At 44.4% G+C, this 16,935-nt stretch overlaps 1 protein-coding gene across 2 annotated transcripts in view; it reads right to left on the bottom strand.

Moving 5' to 3' along the window:
* LOC105259082 (titin) overlaps positions 1-16,196 on the bottom strand; it is a 40,144-nt gene extending 23,948 nt beyond the window's left edge. For both annotated transcript variants that reach the window (XM_011270815.3, XM_025415374.1), the window contains exon 1: positions 15,895-16,196. The gene's annotated coding sequence lies outside the window, so the exon portion shown is untranslated. The remainder of the gene's footprint in view (positions 1-15,894) is intronic.
* Positions 16,197-16,935: the final 739 nt, after the last annotated feature.

Here is a 16,935-nt window from a genome sequence, read left to right as displayed (position 1 = left end):
GTGGGCGAAGTTCGCGTCGTGGATACCGTGTCCCGGTTTTACTCCGCCGTTCGCTAATCAGATTGAAGCCTGATCGACCGACTTTCCGCGGGGGAGATTCGTTCGGAATCATGCGGAATCGGCTCGAATCTGCATATAGAGCGATCGGACGTGGCGTTTTAGCGTTATCGTTGTCGTCGTCGTCGTCATCACGCGCAACTAATTTCATCGCGCGCTATGCATTATGCAAATCCGCAGTTCGATGATATCGTCGGTATGCGTGCGTGCATGCGTGTAGTTGAAGGAACGAGAATTGATTGCGCGATCGCGCGACGTATCAATTTATGGGGACGTAACGAAGCGCATACTTTCCTCTCGGGTAGAAACTGTTTAATCTCGCGCGAGTCTACCTCGCCGCGAGTCTCGCGCTTATAATATTCTGAAATTGATTTGTACAACTGCAACATATATTGTTTTATTTATCATGTCCCGCGCACGAGTAATGGCACGGTTAATAATTTATGACAACAAATGGCCGGCGACTGAATGCGCGTACTTCCGGCAAGATGGGTACTTGGTTCGCGTAGATATCGTACGAGTCGGGAGGGAATGAATAACGGACCTGTCCGCCTCTTGTAAAAGGGATATCCGATGCTCGAGCCGCCGACGTGCTGCTTCATCTTCTTTGAGGACTAGGCGAGTTGGGCGTTTCGACGACTAAAAACGTGATAATTGACAGTGCGAGCACTGGTCCATCTCGAGCGTTTTATTAACATAACAGTATGTCGGTCCAGCATGCATTAATAATGCTGCCTCCGTCGTGTCTTTGATGGAAGCAAATTTTCTGTTTATCGTGATATGTTTCTTGAATGAAAACGAACGAGAACGATTTTCATAATCTAATCCGATACTTTAAGACACAGAAATGAGGTTTGATTAATGCAAAAGACAACTATCGATAAAATTGTCGTGTCGAGGGAATAAACGAGGAATCTTTCAAGTATAAAATTACATAGCCGCGTACAAAGAAAATCGTGAGAGACATGGTCTTTACTTTGGTGCCGGTACTGTACGATGATCTCTGGTCCTTAGCGGGACACGATGCAACAGTCGTAATTTCAGTTCCGTTAATAGGTGCTTTGAATGTCGACGGAGGAAGTTGAAGGAAGAATTCGCGCTGTATCTGTCGCGACGGATCTCGACGAACGAGGCGACTGTTCGCGAACATGGCGCGCGTTTTTAGCTCACGGGTGCAAACGAGGTCGAAGAAATCGCGTGATCGAAGAGACGACTATTGTACTCGTCGATGGCGAATGACTCCGCGAATGACTCTGCAAGACGTGGAACGATAAAGTTCTATGACCTCGCTACCATTAGAGGTATTTCCGAACTCTGTCCCGCTTAATCCTGAGAACTCTTCCACGGTTAATTATGACAATTAGCGCGTGCGTTTATGTTGCATACTCCTCTCTCTATATTCTCTCTCTCTCTCTTTGTCTCTCGCGAAGACATATAGTACAATCGCACGCCAAATTTGGTACGAGGAAACTGGTCCTTTAGGCCTCTGAAGAGGCGACTTCCGCGTGCCAAGTAAACTGAATTCCGCAGGCAGGACAGTTTGACAGGATCGTTGTTACGGGATCATTAGCGAGCAGTCTCTTGGCTTGAAACCAAACTTATTACAGTATCTTCGAGACTCGACAGGAGAATCAGTTTCTCATCTAATTGTAAGTTACAAGATCATCTGTCCTTGATAATTACGCGTAATGGTCATCGTTGAAATTCGCGACGAGGTGCGGTCATTATCGCGGGAATGTTCGGTGCACGGTACGCCTGTGGTCGTGTTTGGAGTTCCCCGAGGCGATTATATTGCGAGGTAAGGACCATCGGGTATTCATTACGCCTAATGACCTCTCCCGAAGCGCGCGCGTCTCGGCTCGACTCGACGTAGCGAGTGCTTTTGGGCACGAACGACGGAACGTGAGGCGACGGCACGAGAGGAGAGGAGAGAGGAGAACTCTCGGAACAACGGGGTTCGATTACTCAGGGCCTCGACGTTCACACGAGGGTTGCTCTCGAGCAACAGGTCAGCAACACGTACACGGCCTCTATTTATAGACCTACCTGGGCTAGAATTACGCGCCGCGTAGAATAAACCACCCGGACTCCTCGTGTTCCTCCTCGTGGACCGACGACGCGACCCTCGCCCATATTAGACTCGTTCGCATCGCGCTTTATCTACCGCTTTATCTACCGATCTTCGAGAATTGCACGCAATCTCGCGCGCTTTTATTTTCTGTCTCATTTTATTTTATCTTTAATCTTATTTTTGCCGAGTTTTGCGAATATGAGAAAGCGTTCAATCCCCGTCGTGAATTTTTCCAGTTTCCGACAAATCTTTGCGAGTCATCTTTGAAATTATTTATTCGCGTTACAAAATATCTCTCGACTTAATTTAATCGATTTCTCGAGTTTTGCAAGAGATGGATATCGAAAATATTCGTTTCTAAATTATTCTTATTAAATAGTTCTTGCTTGAAATCACCCGAGTACGATGATGAAAAAAAAAGAGTTGAATACTCCTCGTTTACATCGAAATATCCGAGTTTAAAAAGAGAAATCCGATACATTAAAAGTTAATCAATTTTTTTAACGACTCGCACTCTTATTTCAACTTTCGATGATGCCAGCCATTCAATCGTGCTATGAGAGACTCGAGAGAATCCATCGTAATATTCTCTACCATCCGATATTCGCGATTGAAACGTCCCCTCGCTGTCGATCGATCGATCGGTTGTTTCATCGATCGCTAGTTCGCTCGGCAGCACGTAATAACGAGCATTACCGCAAGATACGCCCGTTCCATCGATATCGTAATACCTCATAGAACGACGCATCTCTACCTCGCCCACAGCCTTACGAGATACGCATCTTCTCTCGTTTTTTCTCTTTTTTTTTGCTTTTTTTTCTCATTTTTTTCCACCTAAACGAGCAGCAAATAAATACAGATTTGTATCGATCAAAGTAATCTTACAATTATATATACTTTCATATATTTGCAACTTTTTAGAAACGACTATAGAAATTAATTTTCGTTAATATTTTTAAGTAAGTAATGTTTGTAAATTTGTACTCTCTGCAAAAAATGAATAATAATATCCTTTTATCGCAAATTCGCAAGATTAGTAAGAGACATTTCGCTCGATCGTAAAATTTCACTAGCTGGTAGTCTTAATAAAATATGTTAAATATATGCATCGTTCGTTTCGAACAGGCGAGCTCTGAACATGCTCTCTTTCAAGCATCCCTCTCAGACTATCGCGTAGTTTTATATTTACACTCGCTAATGTAAGGTACGCAATGAGCCACCATGCAATTAACTAGACATTATTACCGCGCGCATAACTCGGTTGCAAGTTACTTGCAATTCTTTGCGTCCAGGCTTCTGCGTATATCTCCGATGTATATCGAGGAAAAAAAAGCCTAATGAAGGTGTAATCTCATCTTACCCGCCCGCCCGTCATGCTTTCAAGTTTCTTAGTTGCTACGAGAAACTTAGGTACGCACTTAGACCGTTCTTCGTTTCCTCCTCATTCTGAAAAAATTTACGCGGGACTAAGCTTCCGTTCCTCTCATTTTATCCATCTCTCTCCGCGGTATTTAAATTCTCGCTCATTTCAAAACTTTTCCTTTTCGTTTCATTGGAGTATATATCTCGCGGCTTATTTAATTTAGGTTGAAATTCCTGTTCCCTTAAAGTATATAATGGCGAGATATTAAAACTAACGTAAAATTGTCAAGGGCCGTGATATCCTATCTCTCGTTTCTTTTTTCAACTGTTGACAAATGATTTTACGACGCTGCTGCTTCCTTTTCCACGTTGATAGTCTTTTCCTGTTCGTTGCGCCATTTGCTCACGAAGGGGCCCTTTGAGAGCAAACTCACGGAACAAGCGGCAAGTTTCCAGCGAGAAATGCCACGCTCGTGTAAACACGAGGAAGGCCTCGGGAATGCAACGACTTCTTCACGGATAATCCATAAGTGGCTGTTTTGTCCGGCACGTAGCGCCCATTCTTGCGCCGCATTTTCATTGCGCGTGTGCTCCGTTGCTAAGTATTGTTTTCGTGAATGTAGTTACACGGCGTTTAAGATATTACATGCGACCCTCTCTTCATTTTTATTTCGCATTTTGTCGATTTAAAATCTACGAAACCAATCTCGCGAAAAAAATTCTATATGTGCGTTACCGTGATTAAAATTATATTAAAAAAAAAAGAGATTCAGAAAAGAAAGATCTTTCTCTGATGTAAACAAAATGCGTCACGCGATAAATCGTCTAGGGATACAGGAGTTATTACTCTCGTATTTTCATTCCGATGAGGCAATTACGTCGATGAGGAGTACATTAACCATATATTACCGAGTAAAGAAGTTTATGCGAGATTGAAAGCTGATGCGCGTGGTAAATTATTATACCGCGCCGAGTAATTGTTAATCGAAGATCTCGGGGCGAGCGGAATGGTGTCGCCGTCACATTTATTGGCAGGAAGAGACCGTCGCGAGAGTAATCACAAAGTTTAGGGCTCGCTCTCGATCGCGCCAGATTCGCATCAGGCCGCGTAATAACAGGAAGACACGCCACGATCACGGTAATTAAAACACGGTACGTTATAATCTTCAGCCCATTAAAGCCCATCAATTACGGGCGCATCCCTCCCTCGACGAGCGGCGAGATCCCTACGTCTACGAGGCGCATAATTCTCTCTCGCAGGATGATGCTCTCGCGATAATGACCGTCGGGATGGACCAATGAGTTGATAGATTCTTGGAAAGGCGCGCGATTTAATGGAGTCGAAATTCCAACGCGATGAATCTCGATTAGAATTTTTTTCTCCTCTTTTTTGTCGTTTTCTTTTTACGCATCTTCGGAGATACCATGCCCCACGGTCGGCTTAATCATCGACGTCGTCGCCGTGGTCCTTTTGCACATTTTGCTCGATCGTGGGTAAAATTTCAACGAGTACGCGTCGCGTCGATGAATATGTAAAGCGAGCCCGTCGTAATTACCGTGGAACAATATCGTCGATCTGAGATTCCGAACGTTCAACAACGGTATCCACTTAATTATCGTAGGAACATAATCGCGGCCGTTTAATCAAACGTATATGTAATATCGCGCTGGCAGAAAAACCAGTATATCCTGTTAACCCCCCAGCGGAATGAAATTCAATTAATCCCATGTATTCTGCTTTGCGCTCGAACGTCATCTCGATACCGATAAAACGAGTGATATATTATGCGGTGAGTATATACGGTGAAAAATCGCTCATAAAGCGAGAGAGAGAGAGAAAGAGAGAATAATGCTCTAGGTGAATCTGACACCGGCCGAAGGCGTGGTAACTCAATAAATTGCGTTAATATAACAGACATCTCGAGCCTAGGGCACATTTGGAAGCAAATTGATACTCCCCGTTCCCATTCTTATTTCCGTCCAAGAAAATTCAAACATGTTTGAATAAAGGGAGGTTTGAATTGCCGCGAGATGCTACCTTTCCGCGTTCTCCGCGTTAATCGTTCTCCAATCTCCTCTGGACGATAATAGAAGGATCAGTCTCGAATCCGCGCGGATATGCAGATTAATACCCGATTATTCCAGCGCCTGCCGAGGTAGCCTTCCTCTTTCTCTCTTTCTCGTTTCCTTCCATCATTATTCGCGTTTTCGCTAAAAGCCGGTTCGTCCGCTATTCGCCGCCGCCGCGATATTATTGGTTGCTATAGCCTTAGCCACGATCTCAAGGAGCGGCGGAAATCGCCCGTTATAAGGAGCACCGGTGATTAATTATTATGCAAACTAGCGGTACCGGCATTCCCCGTCCTTTGCCCGTATATCCAGGTATAAGATGCCGCCGTCGTTCGGTATTCTAGCGCAACGCTGCTTCCATTCGAGCTTTCATCGCCCGATTGCCCAACGCTACCATCAATCCATCGCGTGACGTTAGCCTCTCTGTGGTTAGGCATCATTTCGCACCTCCTCGAATGAAAAGTTCCGACACAAGTGGCAGGTCCGTCCCGTCCGTTCGCGATCGCGATTCGTTCCGAATGGCGAAATGGTACGATAATTGTCTCGGATGAAGAGAGAAATAAGACGTATTAGAGATATGTGTAAATAGATTGTCTAGCACCGTCGTCGCCGGAATTTGCCGTCGTCATTCTTCTAGATTAGCATACGCAACACAATCAAATATGTATATGTATCCGGAAGAGAATTTTCGCTTCGCAAGTACGCTCCGATACTTATGATAGCTTATATAATACGTTATGTTGTAGGAAAGAACATTTTTCCCGGATGTGTTACTTTAATCGCAACATTACACAGCGCGTGCAATCTCCGCGGAATGACAAACGCTGCACGAGATTGTTTATTCAATCGGGTAGCCTACGCGCAGCCTTTGACGATTTCAAAATGTCTATTCCGCGAACGGTGAATTACCTCACGAAACTCTCGAGACGTATCTTAACGTGTCTTCTCGTGAATCTCGACGAAGTATGGTGGGAGGATCGAGGAGAAGAAATATCGAGGAACACGAAGCGCGAGCGATCGCGAGTAAGTAATCGCAAATATTTGCCGACGCGCTCGAATGTGCGGAAACTGTCGGTCGCGTATAGCTCCCTGAGACTTGCGCGGGATAAATAATTGCCAAATATAACGAGCTTAAATAATGTCAACGTATTCAGTGCTATGATTTACCAGTAGACGTCAATGACGTCGGGATGCATAAATTCCATGGACCGCGTAGAAATTTATAATTCTCGAGAAGATGGCAAAAGAGTGGCTGGCATAAACCGGACGCGCCTCATTATCATAATAATTTTCTCGGTGTGAGAATTCTCCAAGCTTAATCCTACGTCACATCGATCCATTCCGTATATTCTCCGGGTGCTCGTAATTAATATTCCCAAGCAGATTTTAAAATCCTTCAATGCGGAATAACTTAATTCCTTTTTCAAGAGAGAATACTCTTTTAGGAATATTAAACTTAAATATAATTTAAAAAAATAATAATTAATATTTATTTAAGTATTCGAGATTTAAAAATACTAATGTATATTGTTAAACAACGATAGAGAGACATAATGTCGAAAAGATCAATTTTCGCATTTCTTTAAAAAAATTCTTAAAAATCATCCATTTTTCATATCGCATTAGACTGGATCCTTAAAGCGTACGCAAGCCTCTATTCAGCTACCCCCCTTTAAACACAGCCTATCTCAGCGCGCAGGTTACGCCCAGCAGAAGCGCAGAATCTCATGCAAATATGCCGTGGTGCATCGCGTGTACACAGGTCCCCGGAGTAATTACAATAATAATGGCAGTCATAACAGCGTGTCCCTCTCCCTTTCACCCCGACGACGAAAGGACGACGGAATCGTCCGCGCGTGAGAGCAGAAGTCTTTCCTTCATCCCTCGACGTGTGCCTGTGTACACATCGGGAAACTCTCGAAGTCGGTGTCTCATCGCTGGCGCAAGGCGCTGTTTGTCTTGCGTTTACACGGAATCCCTGAAACACAGTCGAGTTTGCTTTGGGTGCAACGTGGGGCGACGCGACGCGACGCAACGCGACGCGATGCGACGCGGGAGCGTCGTACGAGTCGGAAAAGCCGGGTCTTTTAACAAGTCCGAGGGGTGCCACGCCACTTAGCGGGGAATCGGCGTTGGGCAAACACGCCGATACGCCATGGGAAAGTTTTTTCGGACTCGAGTCGCACAGTGAAAGCATTCTGCGCCTCCGGCGAACGTCCACTTCCGATTGCGGATGCGAGGATCGATAGAGACGCGGCTGAGATTAGCGAGAAGTTACATTGTAAATCACATTGATTTGTCGCTTCCATGGTGAGTGATTCGCAAAATCCCACAGAGAGTAATAACGACGTTAGGTTTCCGCGTAACATCGAGGTAAAGGAACCATAATGACGGGATGGCGCGAGGGCAGGGTTTGAAGAAACCGCGATTCTGTTCCCTGGCAGGAGGAAACGCGCGCACCTGTGCTCTGCCCGGGCTTTACCGAAGTAACCGATGGCCTTAGCGAGTCACGATAGTGATTTCTTGTATGAGGATTCCAGATCGCGACACGACAAGACGTCCCGACTAGGAAACCAGTACAAGGAAGTGCAGAATAAACGATGGCTAGAAGATTCTCAATTTCTAGGAAACTCTAGCATAAGTATGTGTGCGACAAGGTCAGAAGAAGATGTTGCAATTTTTATAAATTTTTTTTTAAATCAATCTTGTGGTCGTTTAACAAAAAATTAATCTTCAAGGTATTACTTTATATCATTCTTTCATTCTAATCAGATTTGTTTTATTATAGTAATATAAGCAAAATTTTAATATTCTTTAAAAAAACAGCATAAGAATAAATGAACGAAGAATTTGTTACGACTATAAAACAAATATTCAGAAATAAAATATTCTTTGCAAATATCAAACTCTCGAGGACTCTCGCTTGGACGAAGAGCAGCTGCGAATGCAGCCTTAAGTGTCAAAGGATCGATGAAATAAAAGAGTATGACAACCATGTTTGGCTCGTGCTCGAGCTATATAACAGAACATCATTGTGATCTGTGCTCGGCTGCAGGAGAACACCTTTGCTTCCCCGTATAAATAGTACAATGGAGAGAGGTCGCACGGAAAACGGCAGTAAAGATCATCGTCTTATCCGAAGGAGAGGGGAAAGGACGCGGAAAGGCGCACGGGAAATAATGTAACGATGATAAACCGGATGCGAGGCCGCGCGGACCACGAAGAGCAATCACCAGGCGCAGTTGGCAGCGAAGTTGTTTCCCGGTGAAGACGTGAGATACGATCTTCAACCGACTTCTGGCCACGAATTGCGGACCCCGACTTTGCCAAGCGACAAGTCTTGTCGACGATGCTTGTTCCCTGTCAGCCTTGAAACGACGATAATCGCTACTGAAGACACCCACGATAGAATCGTCAAGTCGCGGTGCAAAGTGGCTTTATTTTAGTTTGCAAAAGTTTTTCTATTCTATAGTGACGTTTCAATATGCTAACATTGAAAATTTACATCGCATTCTTGGTACAAAAATATACTCTACTAGATATTCATCATCGCTGAAGGGATATCCTGGATGATGGATCATTGTGGAAATGGTATGCCGTATGTTGATTACTCGGGTATCTCGGAAGATCGAGTAATCTCTGACTACATTCTCAATGATCCTCAATTATAAGGGATCATTTCTCCGCGAGATGTACCTATATGATTAGTAAGTACGTGTCTGCAATTGAAAATGGACAGGTTACATTGATGTCTTTATCGCAAAGAATCAAAACGACTTAACATTCCGCAGCCAATTTTCGCAAACAAAAGTTCTCCTCTCGCGAATCTTTCAATATCATTCCGAGTCGATACGTCGCGGAAATCTCATCAAATTAATATCCCTCGTTCCATCACCGTCAACTGAATCTACGCGATCTATCGATGGAAAGGCTAGAAAGTGCAGCGAGACGAAACGAAATAGAATAAAACGAGCGAATACGCGGCGGATGAGAAGGAAACGAAGGGAAACGAACGAGAGAAGAGGACGCGCGTTGCTACCCTTCATACGAGATAGAACGACGAGGAGGAGCCGCAGTCTGTTACTATCTTATTACAAGGCTCCGTAAATGGTCTTCATCAAGGTAAAACCGTATTCCACTAGGCCGGCGTTTCCTCCCGCTCGGTTCCCCTCCTCTCCCCTTCTCATTCTTCTCTTTTCCATCCTTGCCCCCTTTTCCTCATCCTTTTTTCTGCTCTTTCTCGTTCCTCCTCGCTCTTTTTCTACATTCTTAGGCGTTCACCATGGCAGACGAAGGAATCGATGGGACCAGCGCGAAGAAACTGCGGAGACTCCTTTCGCGGGGAAAAATGAGAAAGGGAGAACGAGAAGTTGGTTCGACGTTATTAATCTCGGAATGGCCGTCATGTGCAGCAACGGTCGTGGCTCTTCGCCGTGGAATAGATGGATCGAGGGTACCGACGCCGTGACTTTCAGAGTTCATTCTTCACGGTCGAACAATTTTCGCCTATGTACCACTAGCGGACGATTAACGACTCGCTCGTTAAGCGCGACAGTTTCTTCTTTTTACGGGCAATCGACGAAGAAATTGTGAAAAGTGTCGCCGACACTCGCTCTTCGTCGAAGACGAATGGTTCCGATGAACTTTAAATACGGGATCGTCGCGACGTTTTCACGATATGTGTCGATAATGACAAACGACAGGTGAAAGAAGGACGAACGGTATGAATTTCGAACTCGCCAAAATTTTAAGAATCGATTTTTAACGAATGCAAAATTTTTTTAAAGGTTTGTCACCTCTTGAATAAAAAATTAAACGACCAATATAATTTTTATTGTTTATTCTGAAACTCAATTTGTACGAAGAACCTCACATTTTCAATTTACGAATTGTTAGAGAAGAAAATAGAACGTGACTACGCATTACATTATTTTCCGATTAGTCCGTTCTCCGGTTATATCTCTGTCTGTACCGCGCAAAGGATAATCGTGCGAATATTCCGACAACAATCGTAGGAAGTTACGAGTAGGTAGGTGGAGGACCACGAGCGTTTACGAATAAGCGACGCTGCCGGGGATTTCCCGTGCGTCACGGTCACGCTCTATTTTTCAACGAATCTCTGTCCCTTTTTTTCGCGTACCTTTCGGATGATCGCGCGGAACGTATTGCGTTATCGTTAACGTTAAGCGATAATACGGTCGTGCCACACGGGCGAATTAGCCGACTAATTACTAACCGTACGACGGGAACCAACTGGGAGCGTGGCTGATTGTCGGGATGGAAAATTTACCGTTACACTCAAGAACCCGATTACCAATGGAGATTAATTCTCGATATCGGGCAGACATAAATCGCTTCTCCTCTCCCGTTCGAAAGAACGATATAAACGGACACACCAGCGGCGAGTTAGCTAGCAAACTGTTACTATGATCTACCTAATGTTATGGACGATGTTTCACGGTATTATGTGGCATTCGTTAGCAAGTACTAGGTAGCAAGTATATCCGCGCCGTCTATTCTGTATTGTCGCCTATAATTTATCGCTACTAGGTCAAAATTATGAATTATTTGGCGGAGAGACCGTCAACGAGTTGCGACGACTTGTCCCGTTGATTCACGTAGAGAAAGGGAGAGAGGGGATACACAGCGAAAGACAGAATGGAAAATGACGCGTGTCGTAAAGGAAAGAGACAAACAGGTCACCGACCGGTTCCCGGTGACAATTCTGACGGCCGACCAACGCACCGGCTGTCAAGTATTCCTACATTATTAGCGGAACTAGGCCAAGGTGCAGGTTCACTAAACCACGATGTAAACTGGATTAGCTTTATTTTCATCGATAGCCCACGATAGAACCGTTCCTAAAATATTTCGTTTAGATTATCATTAATCGTCTAATTAAATTCGACTGTAAATTAGTCTTGGAATATCATGAGTTTTTATGCGATGTTTTGCATTTATATAACTTTCTTCTTTGGAGAATGATTCTTTATCAAATTATTCTATGAAATATCATTTATTTAAAGTATTTTACATTTTTTAACTTTAATTTATTCAACATTTTATATCTATAAAAAGATAAAATCATCCTTGTTTAAATTATGCTTACACTTTTTTCCAAGTTACATTATCATAATAATTAACGTATCGCAAGCTAATTTTTATAATTTATGTATTTTTCAAAAGACGAAATATTTCTTATCGCACAATAATTTTCATCACAATTTCCTCATATATTTTATCGCGACGTAATCTTCCATTTACTTTACCAAGTTTAACACATTAATTATATATTAATCGAGACTGTACGACTTCTTGTGGAGTTGAGAAAGGTAAAAAAAACTGTAATAACAATGAACGAACGGGAAAACGGAACCGCGCCTATGTCCATCGATTAGCGTTCTGAAAACCATTCGTGCGGTCGTGCAAGCGACCATACGTGGGACGAGGTAGCGTGGGGACGATTCGTGCGCGCATTGAAATTCCCTCCGATCTCGCGGAGGCCGAGTAGCCGATTTTTATCGAGTACACGACTGGTTACCGGACGGCACTCATAAACCGCATTCGATATCGAGGAACGGTCCAACGCGCATAGAATAAAAACCACTCGAGCGGACAGGCACATTCGCGACATTTCGATCGAGACGAACCTTTCGAACATCGAAGGGTTCTTTCGATGAACGAAATGAAGCGACGAGAGGAAAATACGGCCCGAGGGAAAGAATTAAACGAAATGTTTCGCGTAATAATTAATATTTAATAAAAGCGACAGGAGGTGGAAATTTCTACCGCGGGATAATCGATAGAGCAGCTCTCATACGTGATGAGCTGAAATTCTTGCGTGTCTGGAGCAGCGCGTCACAACCCGTCGTGCGAAGTAACAGACAGAGAAAACCAATAATTCATCATTCATATTCCACGACCGAACGTTAAACTTGATTTATTCGACGCGACAGATCGAATGCATTTTACGAAATCAAATATCCAAGTGTTATTTTTGCATATTCCAATTTCATCTCATCTCGTTTCATTTTGAACACGGGTCAACGTACTCGGATCGATTCGCCAAAATATCGCTGAATTCAGCGATAGTCACGGATCTCTTGTCGTACGCGATCGAAGAAACCACCAGTTTATTTCGCTACAAAGTCGATGGCTACTCGATATTTTTATACAGTTGTTTGTAACGCGCTGTCCTTTTATAACCGGAGGCCGACGGCCGTCGGAGCGTCTACCTTGCTCGGGTTTTTTTATCCGTAACGCTCCTATATCGGGAAGATTATCGGCTCAACATCGATCGATCGCTTTGAGAGCCGTCGTCATTCAAAGTCCGACGACGGTTCGACACGCGCCTCGTCCTTTTGAAACTTATTGTAGCGTGTGTGCTCGTGACAAATACACACTACCTCGTTTGACACACACACATCGTTCGTCTCGTTCGTTTTTACCGTTTTGCGAATATCCATGCGATTCGAGTGCTCGGTCAAGCGTGGGCCTAAAACGGGTCTGACGAGGACACGTACGTTTCATGGATCATTTAACGATAATCTATTGCCACTTTGATATTTTGGCCAATTAATTTTGCTCGATTAATTTTTATCCGTTCGATCGAGGAATATCGTATATACGCATTCCTAACTCGATTTCTTTTATAGGCTTGAATATCGTAAATTATCGTACAATCCTCGAGATAATTTTTGATAATTGTGAGTATAATTTATTAATTTGATAAAAAATGGAAAGTCGATTAAAAAAATGTATTATATCATCGAGTGAAAATAACATCTATTAAATAACATCTATTTAATAATCAAATATTAGAAATGTGGAAGATTTCTCTCTCGCAAGGAGAAAAAAAATGACATACACCAGCAAATCAAACGGGTAGTGGAGATGCGGCTAACAGTACCGATGCATTAAGGAAGTAGCGAATGTGTCGTACTAAAGAAGTTGCGACAGAACACTCGTCGGCTGGGTTGATCGCAAAATAATCATCTAGCGGCTTAAAGATTTCCTCTCACGTTTACGTTGGACCGACACAAACTTCGGATTCCCTCTTTCCGGTTATTGCCCTTTCTAGAGATTGCGTGTCTACCGCCGTTTCTTATTTACACTCCATTACCACGTTTCATTTTCGTCGTTCTGCCTAACAAGCGCGCGAGTTGTAGCTACAGACACAAGTTGGTCTTGCTAATTAACGTTCAATGATAAGTACATTGTTGGCGGGTGTTCTTTCCGGTATTTTATTTTATTCACAGATCTCCCGGGATCCGTCTTTTCTCACGAAAGTTCAATTGACGTTTCACGTCAGATCTTTCGCCTCTTACTATCAATGTTTAAATATAGTTTAAATATAGTTTAAATATAGTTTAAGAATTATTGAATCTCCAATAAAAACAAAAATTAAAGTAATGGTTAAAATGGTGAAGAGAAATGTTCCCCTTTAATACAATTACTGTAGCGGCGAGGATAATGCAAGACTCTTAACAAGCAACTCGCGCGAATCATTATGCAGCATCGTACTCGGGCTGCTAGGATCAACAGCGTTATTGCGATCGATACGCGGAGTTAACTGTTCATCGGAAATCTCGCGTTTCCGTTGAAAGGCGATTTAATATATCACGCCCGTCGATCGTTGCAGTCGCGAGAGCTATCGGACGCACGTCGACCGTGACGGATTCGCGTCCGCTCTTTTTTGCGAGGAACAAGATTGCTTCGCGTCTTCGACAAGATCGCCGGAGATCCGTCAGGAAAATAGTAACGTTCGACCGCGAATGCAATAGCGGTTGCACGTGTTGAAACGAGGCGCCGCGTCATGCAGAATTTCAGATGATCGTCGTCGTCGTCATCATCGTCGTCGCCGCTATGGTTTCCATAAGATTCGGAAGAGAATTCGGTCCGCCGCAGGAATGTCCCGTTTATTCACGCGTGTTTCTTTCTTTCTCTCTCTCTCTCTCTCTCTCTTTCTTTCTTTCTCTCATCGTCGGAAAGAACACCGAGACAGTCTATTTCGATATACAAAGGAAACCTCCATAGATTCCTCTAGTTTACATTTTTCGTCTCTCGCAAGGGGACCCGCGAGCCATTATTTCCTATATACCCGGTATTTCTATGACTCATTATGTAGGATCGCGTGGTCTGTTTTTAAATTTCCCCTCCCTCGATCGTTGTTCAGAAAAATTGATATGCATTTTCGACTATCGATCACAAGCCAGAAATCGATTTTGAAAAAAATTGTTCATCTCAATTCGCGCAATCGCCTACGTTCCGCTTAAAAGATCTCGAGTAATCTTAAACGAATATATATTTTGTATGGCATGATTTGCCAATCATGATATTAATGTCCGAGATTTCGTCGTTTTATATCACGTCATCTTCCGGATATACGGACTTTCAGGGTCCCGCGTATCCTCCGGATTGGAACGGAGGCCTCCTTGGTATTCACGCATCGACGGTGTTTGGCTCGGTATTCAGACACTGACTGTTAATTGTACGAGGTGTTCGTCTGGCTATCCTTCCCAACACGCATACCTATGTACGTCGCTTTGAATTATTTAGGCACCATCGGCCGGTTCTCTTAGACTCGACTGTCGGTTCATCTTGGCGCGAAAGAAGAGATTAATATCCTACAATCGTTCCTCTCCTTTAATCTTTTCTTAGTCATCAATCGATATACGCGAATCAATGTATACGAATTAATTATTCGATCGATACTTCTTTACTGATTACATATTAATGAGATAATCGTACTGTGAATGACGTCTAGCAGGTAGTCGATTGTAATCTTACATTTACAACAGAAACAGATGTAATAAAATTACTTTTTGTATTAAAAAATATTTTTTAAATAATCAAATATTTGCTGTCGAAATGTAATATTCTTTTTTAATTATAATATTTCTAAAAAAAAATCTACGTATTCTCTAAGGTCGTTCCACGAATGGAATCTTGTCACTAGAGCAACACAGAGAAAATCTTTCTTGTTTCTAGAGAGAGTAGGGTTACTTCACTATTATCCTTCTCGAAACAATAAGAGAAACGTATGAATTTCCGTGCAAATTTTTATAAATCTCCCCTTTCACATCCCCGGATCACTTTAGAATCGGGACATTCCTTTGATTCGGCACACATCATCACAATTTATAGAATCCATGACGACGACAACGATCAAGAGTATTGTTATCCAACCGCGTGCAACCGAATCACTGATCTTGATCACTCGAAGTCACCGAAGGAGGCGCGATCAAAGCCTCTTCGACACTTGTCCACCCTCGGTCGGTCGAGCCGAGGGAAGAAGGACTTCCGGCACCAAGTTACTCGTCACGATCACTTACCTATCCAGCACGGTCGTCGACGGCGGACGACCCTGAGGGCTCGACGATGCGACGACGTGGTCCTCTCTCTCGACGCACGATCGACGATTAGTTACTTCGCACCGATGCTGCCGAGTCTACCGTAAGATTAACGTTACTTGCTCCCCGGTGCCGCGATCGTCTCTCAAAGGGAAAACGAGGCTCTTCTCTCGCCACCCTCTGACGAGCGTGTGTGCGAGAGCTTACTCTCTCTCTCTCTCTCTCCCTCTCTTGCTCTCTTTAGCTGGCCCCTCAAAATCACCGCAACACCACACCGAACAGAAGTGAACTACTCGTGCGCCGCCGGTTCACGGTACCTTAAATACCTTGGCAGCCGCGCCGCCGCCACCGCCACCGCCGCCGCCGCCGCCGCCGCCACCGACGCCGTGCGCGTCGTGCGGCCCCCTACCTTAAACTCGCCCCACACGGTGTGCGAGCGGATTGGCGGGGGAGCAGCGCGAGGCGATGTGTACCCGCAGGCTACACACCGGAGCATCCTCTCTTTTTCTTCCCTCTCTCGTTCCCTCTCACGCGCGCGCCTTCTCCATATCGGTTCTCCTCCCTCTTTCTCTCTCTTTCTCTCGTTACTTCTTCTCGTTTCGTTTCTCTCCTCTTCTCCCGTTCCGCGCGCCTCTCATCCTTCTCTCTTTCGTCCCCTCTCTGCTCCTTTTTCTCAATGTTCGACCACCAACGGCACGTCCGCAGGACTAACGCGTGTAACATCCCAGGTAGCGGCGCGAAATGGAAGGATATCCTTTTTGTCTCGCTGTCCTTTCCGTCTCGCGGGGCATCCTTCGCTCGCTCGCGGATTGTCCTGAACGTGTCGAGTGTCATCGGCGAACGGTTCGTGGACCGTTCGACTATGATAGCCGGCCGAGAGGAGCAGGACGACGACGTGGAGCACGACCGATCGGTCGTCGCGCCGCTGGACCTGCGATGCGCGAATGCGAGTGCGCATAAGCGCGGAAACAGCGGGCTGCGCCCGTCCTGGTCGGCGCATTCGCGCTACGCGCGTCGATGCGA

This window comes from Camponotus floridanus, unplaced genomic scaffold (genome assembly GCF_003227725.1).
Source record: "Camponotus floridanus strain SB8 unplaced genomic scaffold, Cflo_v7.5 scaffold12, whole genome shotgun sequence".
Taxonomy (NCBI): domain Eukaryota; kingdom Metazoa; phylum Arthropoda; class Insecta; order Hymenoptera; family Formicidae; genus Camponotus; species Camponotus floridanus.
The sequence above is the reverse complement of the archived record's forward strand: the minus strand, read 5'-3'. Positions and strand labels throughout refer to the sequence as shown.